Here is a 14,824-nt window from a genome sequence, read left to right as displayed (position 1 = left end):
ACGCTCTTCCGATCTTAATGCTTAATTCCAAATATATTGCCTCTTGACGGAAGCTTCTAGCAGCCCTGTTACTGCCGAGACAAGTCATGACGCGCAAGTAATCAGGAACTCACAATAATGAGATCGGAAGAGCACNATACGAAATTAAAGCAGGCTACTGGGTCATGTGACACAACTGCTTATGGACTGGTTGTTGTCGCAACTATGTTCCTGCAGCTCATACTCCATTCCTGCATTATCAATTATAGATACCTTTGCAAGTGTAAACATTTGAGACACTATCATCCAAAAACAAGCAAAACCAAGGAAATATCCACAAAATCCAAAGAAAACTCATCTAAATCTACTTTAGTGGCTCAGGACAAAAATTCTTCAGAAAATCATCCACTGATCTAAGTTCAAACCAGAGAAGAGTGAGCATAGACAACCATATAAATTGTAAGAAACTCCAGGTAGTAGGAATAATTATAACCTGACATAAATTTCCAATTTCACTCATTGAACATCTTATTAACCTGATTAAGTTCATACCCATAACAACCAAACAATACTGAAATCCAAAATCTAGGAGCATTATAACTGTGAATTCCCATGCAATATCACATATAACCAAAAGGGGAGAGAAAACGAACCCTGAATTGAGCAAAATTTACCAAATACTTTGACCTACCAGGGATCTCGAAAAATCTGTAAACCCTAATTTTTATAACACCTCTCTAAATCTCCAAGACTTCAAACTACAGTTTCTGAAGAGTTGTTTTAAGATGAATTTGGGGATTTTAAAAATCAATTTTCTATGACGATGTTTGGTGTAAAGGACTGATTACAAGTTCTAGATTCTCGTTTTGGACCAAAATAGGAGATGAGGTCTAGGCTGAGGAAGCTTAAAAATGAGATATAGTTGGCATTCTGGCTTTGCTAGATGAAATCTGGATCTGAGATCTCTATTTTCTCGATGAGAACTGGGCCGGCATTTTGCCTTTACTCGATGGGAGGGTTTCTAGAAGTGGTTTGATGTGTTTTTTTAGAGGGATTAGTTTGGCAAAACATACAAAGTGAAATAGAAAATTTAAAAAAAGAAACGCTTAGAAGAAGTTCTGTTTTGGGGAAAATTAGACGAGGGAAAACAAGGAGGGAAATGAAAAACGTTGCAATTGGAAAAAAAAATCACAGAATCGTTGCCCTAGATATATCTATCGCACCGGTTATAAAAAACCGTTTCAATAGATTTCTCTACAGCAACAGTTGTTATAGTAATGCAACAGTTTATATGCAGAGTGTCCCAATAGCTTAAAGATTCGTTTTAACCGTTGCTATGGACAATCTATGGCAACGGTTATGGAACCGTTGCAAACAAATCGTTGCCATAGGCCCAATTTCTGGTAGTGACATATTCAAATCGCGAAAATACCCACTAATACTTGCATTAGGATAGGTTGTTATATCCAGGGCGAAGCCACCTTTTGCTAAAGGTGGTCAATTGACCATCCTTCTTCGAAATATTATGAAAAACGACAATATGTATATAAGTAAGATATTAGATTTTAGATGTATATAATATATATTGAACATTCTTTGCCGGATTTTTCTTTATTTCTAACAAGTTTAAACATTACTGAAAAAATTTCCGCTTCACTGCCGTCTATATCACACCCGTGGGGATATTGAATGCTAACACAAAAACAAAAGGTAGAAAAACATTTCCACATAAATGTTGGATCTAATCTAAAAGGAGCAAAACGATCAATGATTGTATTCTATTCCCGAAAAAGACCTCATTATAAAGTAACAAAATATGGCTTAAAAATCAACTTTTTGTTATAAATAGAATTTTATTTATGGCGAATGTCTATATTTAGAGAGATTCTAGGATTCATTGCTTGGAGGCTAAGTCACCCTCTTCCTATAAATAGAGGGTTCTATTCTATTGTAATTCATCCAATATCAATAAGAATTATCTCTCTCTACTTTTCTCTGCAATACTTTTGTTCTTCATTTATTGTTTATAACACTTTATCAGCACGAGACTCTAACCAATTGAGTAGAAGATTTGGAATTGAGCATAATGATTGTCAATTATTCCATGAACTTCTTTCATGATTAAATTCTGAATTTAAGGTAAGTATCTTACTTTATTTTTCTCTTTTAAATTCTTGACATTCTATAATTTGATTTTAAATACAAGCAAAGATAACAAAGTTTGATTATAACTCTGATAGATTTTGTAAGAAATTATAACCACTCGAAGTGGTAAAATTTCTTTGTCTTGTCATGATCAAATTCATGTATGATTATCAGCACAAGAAGTGGAAACCCGTCCCATTGAATTTGCTTCATTCTCATTCCCTTAAGAGAATATGATAGCAATACGTAATAATTCTGAAAGAAGACAAAATTATTACTATGAATGTATCAATAAATATGGACGTGGCAATAGACGAAATTATAATCGTCATCGTTGGTAATGAGAACAATAAAGATTCTCAAAATAATCCTTCACTTTGTGAGAGTAATATTTGTCATCGATTTGACATGAGACTTTGTAATGCACATATAGATGATTATGGTCCATTCATGATGTGAATGTGACATATTCATTCTTGGAAGAATATGAACGTGCTAGTGGTAGTGAATATACCACACTTACCTCTAGAAGGAGGTTTGAGATGATATAAGAAAATAATATCATTATTATGGCATAAATGGTCATTGGTTACATACCTATTGCACGCCAAAATATTTTGGTAATGTGATTATTAAAGAATAACATTAATGCAAGAAACATATCTTGCATATAATTTTGACCATAACCATAATGGTATAACTTTCTCTTTAAAAGAGATATTCACCATATGGATGTGATGAATATGTGGTAGTACAAAATTAATTGAGAGCTCTAGAAGAGTCAATTATACTATTTTGGAGAAAATTGATTATCAATAAGATGTTGTGTTGTAGTAAGTCTCAAAGAAACTTATTGAGTTTCTAAAGTATTCGCGAAAGCGGTTGGTCATACTGAGACTATAAATAAAGGAAAGATTTAATATCTTCTATTACTACATGTAATATGTATGTGAAAAGTTACCCGCTTTATTCTCAAGTTTGTACTACACAAATAAAAGAACACCACAATAAAGTGGATGTTTATTGATATAAAAACACATATCATAATAAACTTGGAGTTTATTTATAATTGCACACGTCATGGTGTAAACCTAAACTTTATCAATATTGATAATTTATCCAGTTGGCATAATCAGTTTAGACATATCAATTTAAGCATGATGTGCAAAATAAACGAGAATTCACATTGGTAAATATTAATGAACTAGAAAGTTCTTCATGAATTCTCTTATGTTGCATGTTCTCATTAATTAATATACCAACTAAAATTGGGATTGAATCCCATGAATGCTGGAAATTTCAAAAGTGAATGTGGGCCCATTCATCAGCCATGCATACCACATAAGATGCATCTATGGGATGGTTACATGTGCGATTATTATTAACTCGCAACCTGACCGGTGTTTGCGAGGTAACTTGCTCAATAATTAAATTTCGAGCATAATTTCAAAATTTTCTATTGAAGAAGTTCATCTTGATAAGTTGGTTTACATCACAGTAGATTTAGCAAAATGATTTATTGAGTGCCTCCACTTAATAGATAAACTATTGCTTATGAGAACAAAGTTATCTATATCAATTTGATATACGTTATATACCAAAGTATATTATTTTCTCCCCTCATAAGTAGTTCAGGGTCAGGAACCAAATAATTCCATCTTATTATTATTATTGATGTGTGGGGTATATTTTGATTAATACTATAACGCACAAAGATGGTTTCTCAAAGTTGAGGAAACAAGTTAGTTTTTCTAACATAAGGAGGAGACAAGATAAACAGTTGAGAAAAAGTTACGTGTAATGAATTATCATGTGTACATCTAGATCCTCGAATAAGATAATATGAATTTGAAGTTCATAAAAGATAATTCATCTGTAATATATTGCAAAGCATGCCGGACGCATTTGCTGACCCAAAAAAAGTAAATATATTCTCATTGCAAATGCTCCTATTAAGTCCTAGAAGGACAAAGTCTATGGTACGGTTGAAGCGTATAGACAAATCGGTTTCAAATAAACTTCTTGATAAAGAAGATGAGCAAATGATCTAAATGATCATAACAAAGAAGGCAAGTAATCTAGAAGACAACATGACATAACACTTCATAAAATCTCAGGAGAGATTCAGGTACCTGAAAATATAAATGAAGAGATCTCTATGTTATGTCTTTATGGAAAAAAAAAGGAGGTTGGAACCAATATAAATTATTCGTCGACGACATCTATGAAAGCGCTAAGTATAGATGAGAATTTTAAGTCTGTCGAATACAGACACAAAAATATTGGCCAAATAGAAGAGACACAATTCAAATAGAATTGGTTTCATATGAAAGACATGTAGTTTTGAACATGTAGTTCAAACACTTGAAAGTATAAATTCAATGGTATGTGCAATAAGTTTTCGATATCTTATATGTCTAGCATGACATGAAAACTTGATATGCATCTAAAGTCTATTATATGGCTTATATGACCTAACAATCCACGAAGGATTTAAATTGCTTAAAGCATATAGAATTCATGGTCATGAAGTACTATATCCTCAGGCAATTTGTGCACAAATGTATCTTGCTATAACTATATGCATGATAATATGATAGCAAGAGTTTTCACCTCTATGTGAAGATATTGAACTGATAATTCCAACAAGATCACATGAAGACAATTCATCTCTATCAAGAATGATGATTTCAAGGTGCAATATATTCATTCAAGTTAATATGCCTGATTTGTTCATCAAATCTCTACCAAAGATCTTTTGAAGATGGTGCACAAGATTGGAATGCAAATGCTTAAGGATGTGAATTGATGCTCTCACCAGGGGGAGTTAATACGCGTTGTACTCTTTTTCCCTTACAAGGTTTTGTCCCACTGGGTTTTTCTTGCAAGGTTTTTAACGAGGCAACCAAAAGGCGTATTGTTAGATATGTGTATTCTTTTTCCTTCTCTAGAATTTTTTTCCCATTGGGTTTTATTTTAGTTAAGGTTTTAACGAGGCACATTATCTGTTGATAGACATTCGAGGGGAGTGTTATAAATAAAATTTTATTTATGGTGAATGTCTATATTTAGAGAGATTCTAGGGTTCATTGCTTGGTGGCTAAGTCACCATTTCCCTATAAATAGAGGGTTCTATTCTATTGTAATTCATCCAATATCAATAAGAATTCTCTCTCTCTACTTTTCTCTGCAATACTCTTGTTCTTCATTTAGAGCATGTTTGGAAAGCCACCTAGGACTTGGATTTGGGTGTAATTGGGTGTAATTACACAGTTTGGCATGTTTGTTTGGCCAAGTAATTACTTGGTCAGCATGAAATTGGGTGTAATTGGAGGGGTGTAATTACACTCTCCAATTCTCAAGAAAGTGAGAATTGGTGGTAATTACAATGTTGTGCTTTAGTTTCTTTCCTTTTTATTCTGTTTTAATTTATTTTCTTTATAACTTTTTATTTCTATTATTTTAATTTTTTAATTTTATTTTTACTTTTTAATTTTTTTAAAATTTTAAAATATATTTCTCTTTGTATATTATTTATCCTTTATTTATCTACCTTTACTTCTTGCGATTTCATGTAATTGCTTTTTTTTTTTAATTTTTTTTTATTATTTTATTATTTGAAACTACACCTCCAAATATTAAAAATGAGTTATTAACAAACTTGGCATATAATGAGTGATGCAATTAAGTGAATTTCGTTGTTAAATGTGGTTATAAACTTATTATGTTTCCTAATCTTAAGTTTTAGTGGAACTTGCTATTATTATATTGGAATTTAACATATGTTAAACTTCTTTTTTTTTTGTGTGTGTGTGTGTTAAAATTGTGCTATATTCATGGTTCCAATTTACTTGTTTTAGTAGTATTGGCTCACATTGCATGTTATTCATTTTTTAGTTAGAATTGATAGATTAGTTTTGTTAAACATAATGTTATGACATTAAATTTATATATATTAATTTATTTTATCAAACATGAATTCCATGATATTCTTACAAAATATATGTTTTTAGTCTTGTAAGTATCTAAACTAAATATTATTAATTTAGGAAATATATATAAATTATTTTTATAATTATTAATTATAAATATATCATTACTAATTAATGTATATTCACGAAAAAAATATGCATCTTAAATACCAAAATATAATATTATTTATACTTACAAAAATTTATAGGCATATATTTATTATATTAACTTTTAAGTTTTGATAATTACTTCATTTAAAATTTAATCTAACTGTGTAATTACACTTGTGCAACCAAACAGTAAACTTGTAATTACACTATAATTACATTGTGACAAACAAACATGCCGTCGTAATTACACAACTGTGTAATTACTAGGCTGTGTAATTACTACCCTAGTAATTACACCAATTTCAATTACCTGATGGCTTTCTAAACAGACCCTTATTGTTTTATAACACTTTTATTACTAACTCTAGCCTATTCTGGATTACTACGGATTTTTTCCTAATTTGTATAAGCAGCGAGTAATAAAAATGAGTTCTTTTATTACCTTAAGTGAAAATAATTCACTCTGAATAATAAACTTCTTTAAATCCTACGATGTGTTGAAGGAAACTGTTTTTTTGTGAAAAAATATTTTTGGTTGAAAACTCTTTTTCTAACAATTTGCAATTTTTGATAAAAATTCCTTTACATATAATAATTGTACAAGGCCTCGACTCTAGATAGTGTAAAAGTAAATGTTATGGTATAATTGTACAAGGATTGGTTAGAGGACATTGTGTTAATTTATGAAAAGCTACCATAGATTGGTTTCTGTTTCCAAAAAGATAAAATAAATTGTCTGTTTATCCTAATTAGGCGTTTTATCTAAATACAATTGTTTTTTTTTAAAAAAAAAAATCATTCCAAACCAAATAGGTCCGAAATAGCCAACCATCAACCTTTAGCTCATATTAAGGATGGATAAAAAAAATTGTATTTAATTAGAGATTTTGGATTCGAGTTTTAAAAATAATTATTTTATAGCAAGCGCTTTCTTTTTTATAAATCTAAAATTAACAAGTCAAACCGGACAAAAAAATCCGATCATGGATTGGTTCGATTTGGTTTGGTGTTGGGGAAAAAAACCCGACTATTACATTTATTCAATTTTAAAAAAGATTTTATACATATAAATATTTATTTTTAATATAATTTATAAATATTTCTTAAACTTTTTCATGATTTTATCTTTAAACATATTATTTCAAGTTTGGACTTAACATTTTGAATGGTCCAATAAATTTTATAGCTCATAAGGTAATAACTCAAATAAACTTCACATCAACACTAGCTAACAAAGAAACTTCAATTCCACACTAGAAATGACAATAATATTGAATATCTATTTTTTAGTTTTGCATTAATTTATATTGAAAATGCATAACTTAGTTTATCTATTTTTTTAGTACTTAGTTATGTAATTAATATACTTATAGTTGTACTTATTTTAGCATGACTTATATAGTACTTTTAGATTATGTTAATATTTATTATAGCTTATTACTTAGTAATATTTTCTTTATGGATTTTATTATCTTTGCTATTGAATATTTTAGTACAATGCTATGAATCATCTCATATTGTTGTATTATTTTCTTGAAATATGCATTATATAGTTGTATCCTACTAGGACTAGAGAAATATTTGGAGCACAAATTATATATTTTGTGCTATGAAGACTTATCGGAAAAAACTCGAAAACTCGAGAAAAATCGAGATTGAAAAACCTGTATTTATTGGTTTGGTTTGGTTTATAGATTTAAAAATCCGGTACCATTGGTTTGGTTTGATAATTAAAAATTTGAGCCAACCCGACCTATATACACCCCTACCTGTTACCAAATGAAGAACAAGAGGAACTCCAACCTTTAAATTTTGGGCAAATTAAATATTTGACCGATCGTCAAAAAAATTATATTCTCTAGTTAAATATATAAATATATAATTAATTAGGCGTAAAATATGTACATTATATATCAATAAATATATACTTCCTCCGATCTAAAATAAGTAATTTTTTAGTTGTTTTCACACATATTAAGAAATTCACCTTTTAACGTTAATTAGCAATAAAATTGACCATATTAACCTTTACTATCTCTTCACATAAACACTCCTAACATATACTCCAACACTATTTATTCAAAGGGCAATATAGGAAAAACATAATTAATTCATTCTTGAAATTCGAAAAAATCACATATTTTGAACCGGAGAGAGTATTTTTTAACTATTATTTTAGGGAGAGATTATAGTTTTCTATTAATTGGGAGATCTTAGAGAAGTAAAACGAAAATGTGGAAAGAAGTAGTAGTATATAAAAGTAAAACACTTTTTCCTTTTCTTTTAGTACGTACTTTTTAATCGTGGTTGCTAAAGGAAGAAGAAAATGATTGTGATAAACTGAAAATATCGGGAAAGAAAGAGATAGATACGAGAAATTGGTAAATGGATAATCCAAGTAGAATCCAAAAAGGCGAAAGCTTGTCGCATCAGAGGGACAAGCCGACAAAGTGGGGCCCAAAGTCACGTGACTTAGAGCATGTCATATTCCCACGTCATCAGACAGAGAACGCGGCTGACCGGAAGTCTTTGTGCTTGTGGGACCTACACTGATGCAGTTAGCTGATAGTCTGAAACAGCTTAGGACTTAGCACCCATTCCGACCAGCAAAAACATTTGTGGTATGTTTTTATGTTAGAAATTTATTTTCTAAATTATTTTTGGGTTAATCTTTGGCTAATCAGATTCAGTGTTTTGAAAGACTTTTTTAGGACTCAACCTTGAGCTCGTTCGGGGCGGGACACTATCAAATCACTTAAGGCTAAAATGTGGGGCTTAATTCCGTAATGCTTATGGCCCCCAAGCGTCTAACTGTGCGCCCTGAACACGCGTAACGATCAACGCTTGAGACTCGTCCAATCGTTCCTATACAAATCATATGTTGAAATCCCTAATTAGCACGATTGACCCTTAAAATCTTTAACAAATAAATGGTTAAAATTCTATTAATCTATAGGAATATAAATATTGAAAGTAATTCAAATAACGAGTTATAATAATGCATATTTACTAATTGAGAATATCGTGAGAGTGAATATTGTTTGAACACTTTTTTTGAAATATATAGCCAAAAATTATATCTTTACTTGCTAGATCTTCATGTCTTAGTTTTATTTTTCTCAAAATTATCGGACTTTAATTATTTTGCTATTTAAAAGAAAATTTCTATTTACTCATGAAGGAGTAATATTATAAAGTATACTTGACTAATGAACTTATTTATTATTTTGTTTTAGGGAGGTAAAAAATATATAGTTTGATAACATTGTTAAAAAATTTTAATTTTTAAATATTTAAAAGTTAAGATTATAGTTGATTTATATTTCATAGTAGCTTTAACACTATTGCATTATTTATAGTTAATAAAAGCATGCTAGATATTTTTTTTTTGAGTTTCTTTAATCTTTTTAATTTTTTTTTACATATTTTCTATATTTGTTTGTGTAATTATGTTGTATTATTAATTTATAAGTTAAAAATCATGTCTCGAAGTTTATGCCTCGCTCTGTATCAAGTAAAATGTCCCGCCTTATCCTCCCGCCTTTTAAAACATTGATTAGAATAAATTATATAAAGAAGCAAATACTATAAGATTCAAGTCAACATGTGCACAATTTTTAGATTTATATTTCCTTTTTTTTTAAATGTAAAAAGTTCCATAATTCCTAATGTAATAGTAACTTTATCTTTTTGCACTTTCGCAACTCGCTTCAAATGTACTACATGAATTTCTCAGCCTTATTGTTTGGCTCAAAAGATACTAATTACTTTGTAAGCGAAAACAATCAAAATGAATCAAAGGTAAATCCTAGCCAATCATAATTAATACTGAATCAGGAATTAAAGCAACAAGACAACCATTTTCATTTAAGCAATACTTAGGAAGCTTTATTGATTGGAGAAATTGACCTTGCCCCCCCCCCGAGAGGTTCAAGGATTACAGATTTGGCTTTCCTTTTTGCAGGTCATTGTCCTCTTTCCTTGGAAAGAGGTCGAGAGCCTGTCGATTTCTGAACTTCTCACGTCTTCTTCAACGCGATGGAGCACTCTTCCTTTTGTTCTCAGAACCAAGAATGTTCTATGTTTTGGCCTAGGAGGAGAAGAATCAGGAGAGAGAATGGAGTGTTAAATATTTTCTCTCTGCCCATTGGAGAAGCCCTCCTTTAAGAGGTTCTCTCTCTTGGTATTTACAGCTTCAAGCTTTGTGAGTTGGCCACGAGTTGACGTCGTTTTCGGCTGTGGAGACGTCCCCTTGTTGCGAAAGGGCCATGACCCCCTCGTTCATCTTAAGGACAACTGTTATAAGTCAAGAATCAATAGCGTTGACCATTTACTATAAATTGGTCGCGATGGGGTTGACCCCCTGGTCATCGTATGGCCGAATTTCTACCAATACAGTTAGTCCTTCCGTTCGTCGAGGTCGTGCCCGGGTCGACTTCGGCGGACGGATAGAGCGACGTGATCGGGAAGGGCCGGACTCGCCTCTCGTTTATCAATGGTATTAAGGACTTCGAAATGAAGTTTCGGAACTGAACCGTTGGTTGGTGAGCGGAGCGTCACTTCGCGTGGTCGTTCGTAATGGCGCACGTTTTCACGAAGCCGAATCGCCTCGTGCCTGGTCATGTATTAATGGCGATTGTTGTGTTCTGTGCAGGCAGAGTCTGTTATTTATAACCAGAGAGGATGTGTCATTTTGCTCTTTACACATTCATTGTTCTTCTAAGAGAATTCTCGAGAAGCCTTTTCTTCTGTTAAATCAAAATTTCCCTATTCTTTTGATCGTTATCATCATTGATTCCTTCGTTTCCCCTGTCAAAGTTCTTCTTTCTCTCGCTCGTGAATCGGTTATGGCAGGAACTTCCTCTCGTGTCAATCGCCCGGCTAATTCTCCAGCGGTCGAAAATCCCGCTCAGGCAAATGAAGGATTAGAGTTGGTGGAAGGTGAAGAAGTTCCTTCGGTCGACGGAATTCTACCTCGACCAAGAAATCAGGTAATGCATTTTAGTGCACCGGGCGGCGTGGAACAGGGGGCATTGCTTCTCTAATGGGGGAAGTGGGGATAGCCCAGATGCATGAGCGGTGGCATATCCCACATTATGTCGAGATTGCGCTTGCGAAGACTGAGGACAGGGTGCAGATTGACCGTCGAGGGTATTGCTCGTTCTATGCTTATCCCTTCCAGGTGGGGTATACACTCCTGCTCCCGATGCTGGTAGGTGACTTCTGCCGCTATTATGAGGTGTGCCCGGCCCAACTTTCTCCTTACCCCTACAAGCTGCTTCTCATGTTCATTAAGTACGCGGAGCTAGCTGGCAGGGAGGTCACCCTGAGGCATGTGCTCAGTCTCTTTGCTCCCCAAAAAATCCGCGGCACCATGATCCATGCACGCCCACGAGGATCGAGAGGCTTGATGGTTGGGCTGGACGACGAGGTCATTCGTCATTCCTTTGAAAAAAATTTCTATATTCGGACTGAACACCTGGTGGCGGACCCGAACAGGTTCCCGAAAGTTTGGAACTTTGCACGTGAGACCTCGTTCTTGACTGGGCAGCCGCCCTATTTTGACTTTCTTCACGCTTTGTGTTTATGATTATTGATTTACCTTAATATTTTGTAGCTGAAAAGTTGCCGCCGCCTTCTTTGGAAGGGATTCGAGACTGGGTCGAGGCAGTGCTTCCTCATACTGCGGGCATTCGCACCTAGGCGACTTTCTGGGAGAGACATGGTCGCAGGCCCGTGACAGGTGGAATATCGGCCCTTTCTCTTTTCCATTTCGTTTTGTTTTGACTACGCTTATTGATTCATTTGTTCATTGTGCCTAGATAGAACACGCCGTGTCAAAGCTCCCCAATTGGCTTTCCGTCGGCCGGGTGCAATTGCCAGGCTAGCTGCTACGCCGGTGCCTCGTCCAGTACCGAGGGCGGCGTCGGTTGAGTCGTCAGCAGCCACGTCCCCCACACGGGCTGCGCTACAAGATGAGAGACCGTCCGGGATTGTCCGTTCTCGGACGGGCTCGCCTTCAAATGGGGAGGAGGAAAGTCCTTCGCAGAAGCGGCGAGTGGCATTTGTGGCGGCTCCTCCGTCGGTGATCAACTTGGATTCTCCCCCGGCGGACTCGGAGAGTGGTGCGGCTGTGGCGCTGGCTGTCGAGGAGAGGGAGTTGGTTGGAGTTTCCCCCGTTAGCTCTAGCCAAAGGAATGTTGTTGCCTTGACGACCCCGCCCGAAGTTCCTGTTGTCGAGGCGGGTGGTCGATCCTTACAGTTTGAGTTGTTGTGTTCGGAGGCCGAGAACACATCTTTGAGGAGTGTTTCGGATATTGAAGTGATGGATGAAGTGGCCGTGATGGGCCTGAGGGTACGTAGTATGTTCCTAGTTCTTTCTCTCCTTTCTTTGTTTTTTTTTTTTAGCTTTTGCCTCAACTTTACCTTACCTTTGTTTTGCAGACTTACTTGTTGGAGATGGAGAACATCCGCAGAGCCAAGGTTTACTCGAGGATTTTCCTGTAGATGCTGGGGAAATATCGCCGTAATCGTGAACGGTGCCAAGGGCTGCACGAGCGTTTACGGAACGATCCCTGTAATAGGGCTTTGGGCGAGGAGTTGGCGAGGCGGGACCAGCAGTTGTTGCAGGGGCTTGGCAGTAAAAGTGCTCTTGAAGAGCAGATCCGTCGGAAGGACGAGGAGCTTGAGGCGGGAAAAGGAATCGCAACTGAGTGTGCGCACCTGCAGGGTAAGTTGAGAGAGATGGAATTGGAGGCGGAACAGAACCGGGTCAAAGCAGCGGAGGCGGCTGCGGAATGGAGTGGGAACTAGCGGCGCTGGAAGGCGAGGTTGCTGCCTTGAAATTTCTGGAAAGGGGTGCCTCGTCGAGGGCTGGGGCGTTGGAGGCGTCGATCCGCGTGCATGAGTCCCGGCTTGAGTCGGAGAGGGAGACAACGGCCCTTAGAGAGGCGGGGCTCGAGGAACGGATTGGTGTTCTTGAGCAGGAGGCCCAAGTTATGTTGGACCGGATTGCGGCCTTGGAGGAGGAGAACCGGCGACTGCAGAGCCAAGCTGGTTCGTCGCATACTGCCGTTTCCCACCAGGCTCATGAACTTTGGGTTTACGCCGAAGCTCAACGCGATGTTACAAGAACTTGTTGGAGGCAGGTATTGTGACCGAGGCCGTCTTCGAGGTGGCACGCCAGAAGGCTCGTGAAGTTCGTGCCGACTGTGGTTATGATATGGAGACACCCGAGGCTGGCGATGGCGTGAGTGGCGGCGAGTAAAAAAGAATTATTCATTGGTGTTTTTTTTGTTCCGTTTGCCGATTAGCGTTCGGGTGTTTCTTGTTGTTTTTCTTTATTTTTCTTTTCCTTGTGTTGACCGGCCGGGGCCGGGTGTAAGCGGGGGAGGACCCGCGCTCTTAACTTTGTAGATAAATGCACTCTCTTTCCCGTCGTTTGTCTTGTACTTACTTTGTACCTTCTTCCCTCTCTTTTTCTTTTTGAATCATGTTTGGAGGGACAACTCGCTTTTGAGTTCGACCGAGGTCGGCGCGTCAGTTTTTGATTGATAACGGTTTTTTCCCTTCGACACGACATGAACGGGGTGGAGCTGTCATTTTATGGCGACGGAACTTAGCTCCTCTTAGCTCCAGTCCCAATTCGAACGGGGTCGGACTACCGACTGTGATGGTGGAAACATTGCCTTATAGTTCGAGCGGGGTCGAACTCTGATTTGGAGGCGGAGGTATGTAGCCTGAGTCCTAGTTCGAGTGAAGTTGAACCTAATAGGCTTGATGGCGAAGGCACATAGACTGAGTCCCAGTTCGACCGAGGTCGAACCTAATGAGCTCGATGGCGAAGGCACTCAGCCTGAGTCCCAGTTCGACCGAGGTCGAACTTAATGAGCTCGATGGAAAAGGCACTTAACCTTATTCTAAGTCTGACTGAGATCGAACCTATTAAATTTGATGTCGAAGGCGCTTAGCCTTGTTTCTAGTTCGAGCGAGCTCGAACTTGCTATGATGGTGAAGGCACTTAGCCTGGGTCCAGTTCGACTGAGATCGAACCTGTCAAATTTGATGTCGAAGGCGTTTAGCCTTGTTCCCAGTTCGAGCGAGGTCGAACTTACTTTGATGGCGAAGGCACTCAGCCTGAGTCCCAGTTCGACCGAGGTCGAACCTAATGAGCTCGATGGCGAAGGCACTTAGCCTTGTTCTTAGTCTGACTGAGGTCGAACCTATTAAATTTGATGTCGAAGGCGCTTAGCCTCATCTATTAATTTCAATTTCTACAACATGCTTAGTTGAATTATCCGCTTCCTTGATTCTGTATACGTTCTTTAACCGTAGGATTTCTTGCTTGTATTATTATTGTTTCATTTACTACGTGTCGACTTTCGTAATTCTTGTTGAGTTGACAGTTTGGTTATTGGGACAAGGTTTCTTTCGTGTGGGGTGTTACTAGAACGAGGTTGCTTCCGTGCGAAGTGTTATTGGCACAAGGTTTCTCCCGTGCGAAATTTTAATGGCACGAGGTGTCTTCCGTGCGGAGTGTTATTGGAAAGAGGTTTCTACCGTGCGGGTAGTTATCGTGGCACGAGGTTTTTTGCCGTGCGGTTACTCTTTTCCTCTAT

Source organism: Nicotiana attenuata, chromosome 9, assembly GCF_001879085.1.
Source record: "Nicotiana attenuata strain UT chromosome 9, NIATTr2, whole genome shotgun sequence".
NCBI classification, from domain to species: Eukaryota; Viridiplantae; Streptophyta; class Magnoliopsida; order Solanales; family Solanaceae; genus Nicotiana; species Nicotiana attenuata.
Note: the sequence above shows the minus strand (reverse complement) of the source record.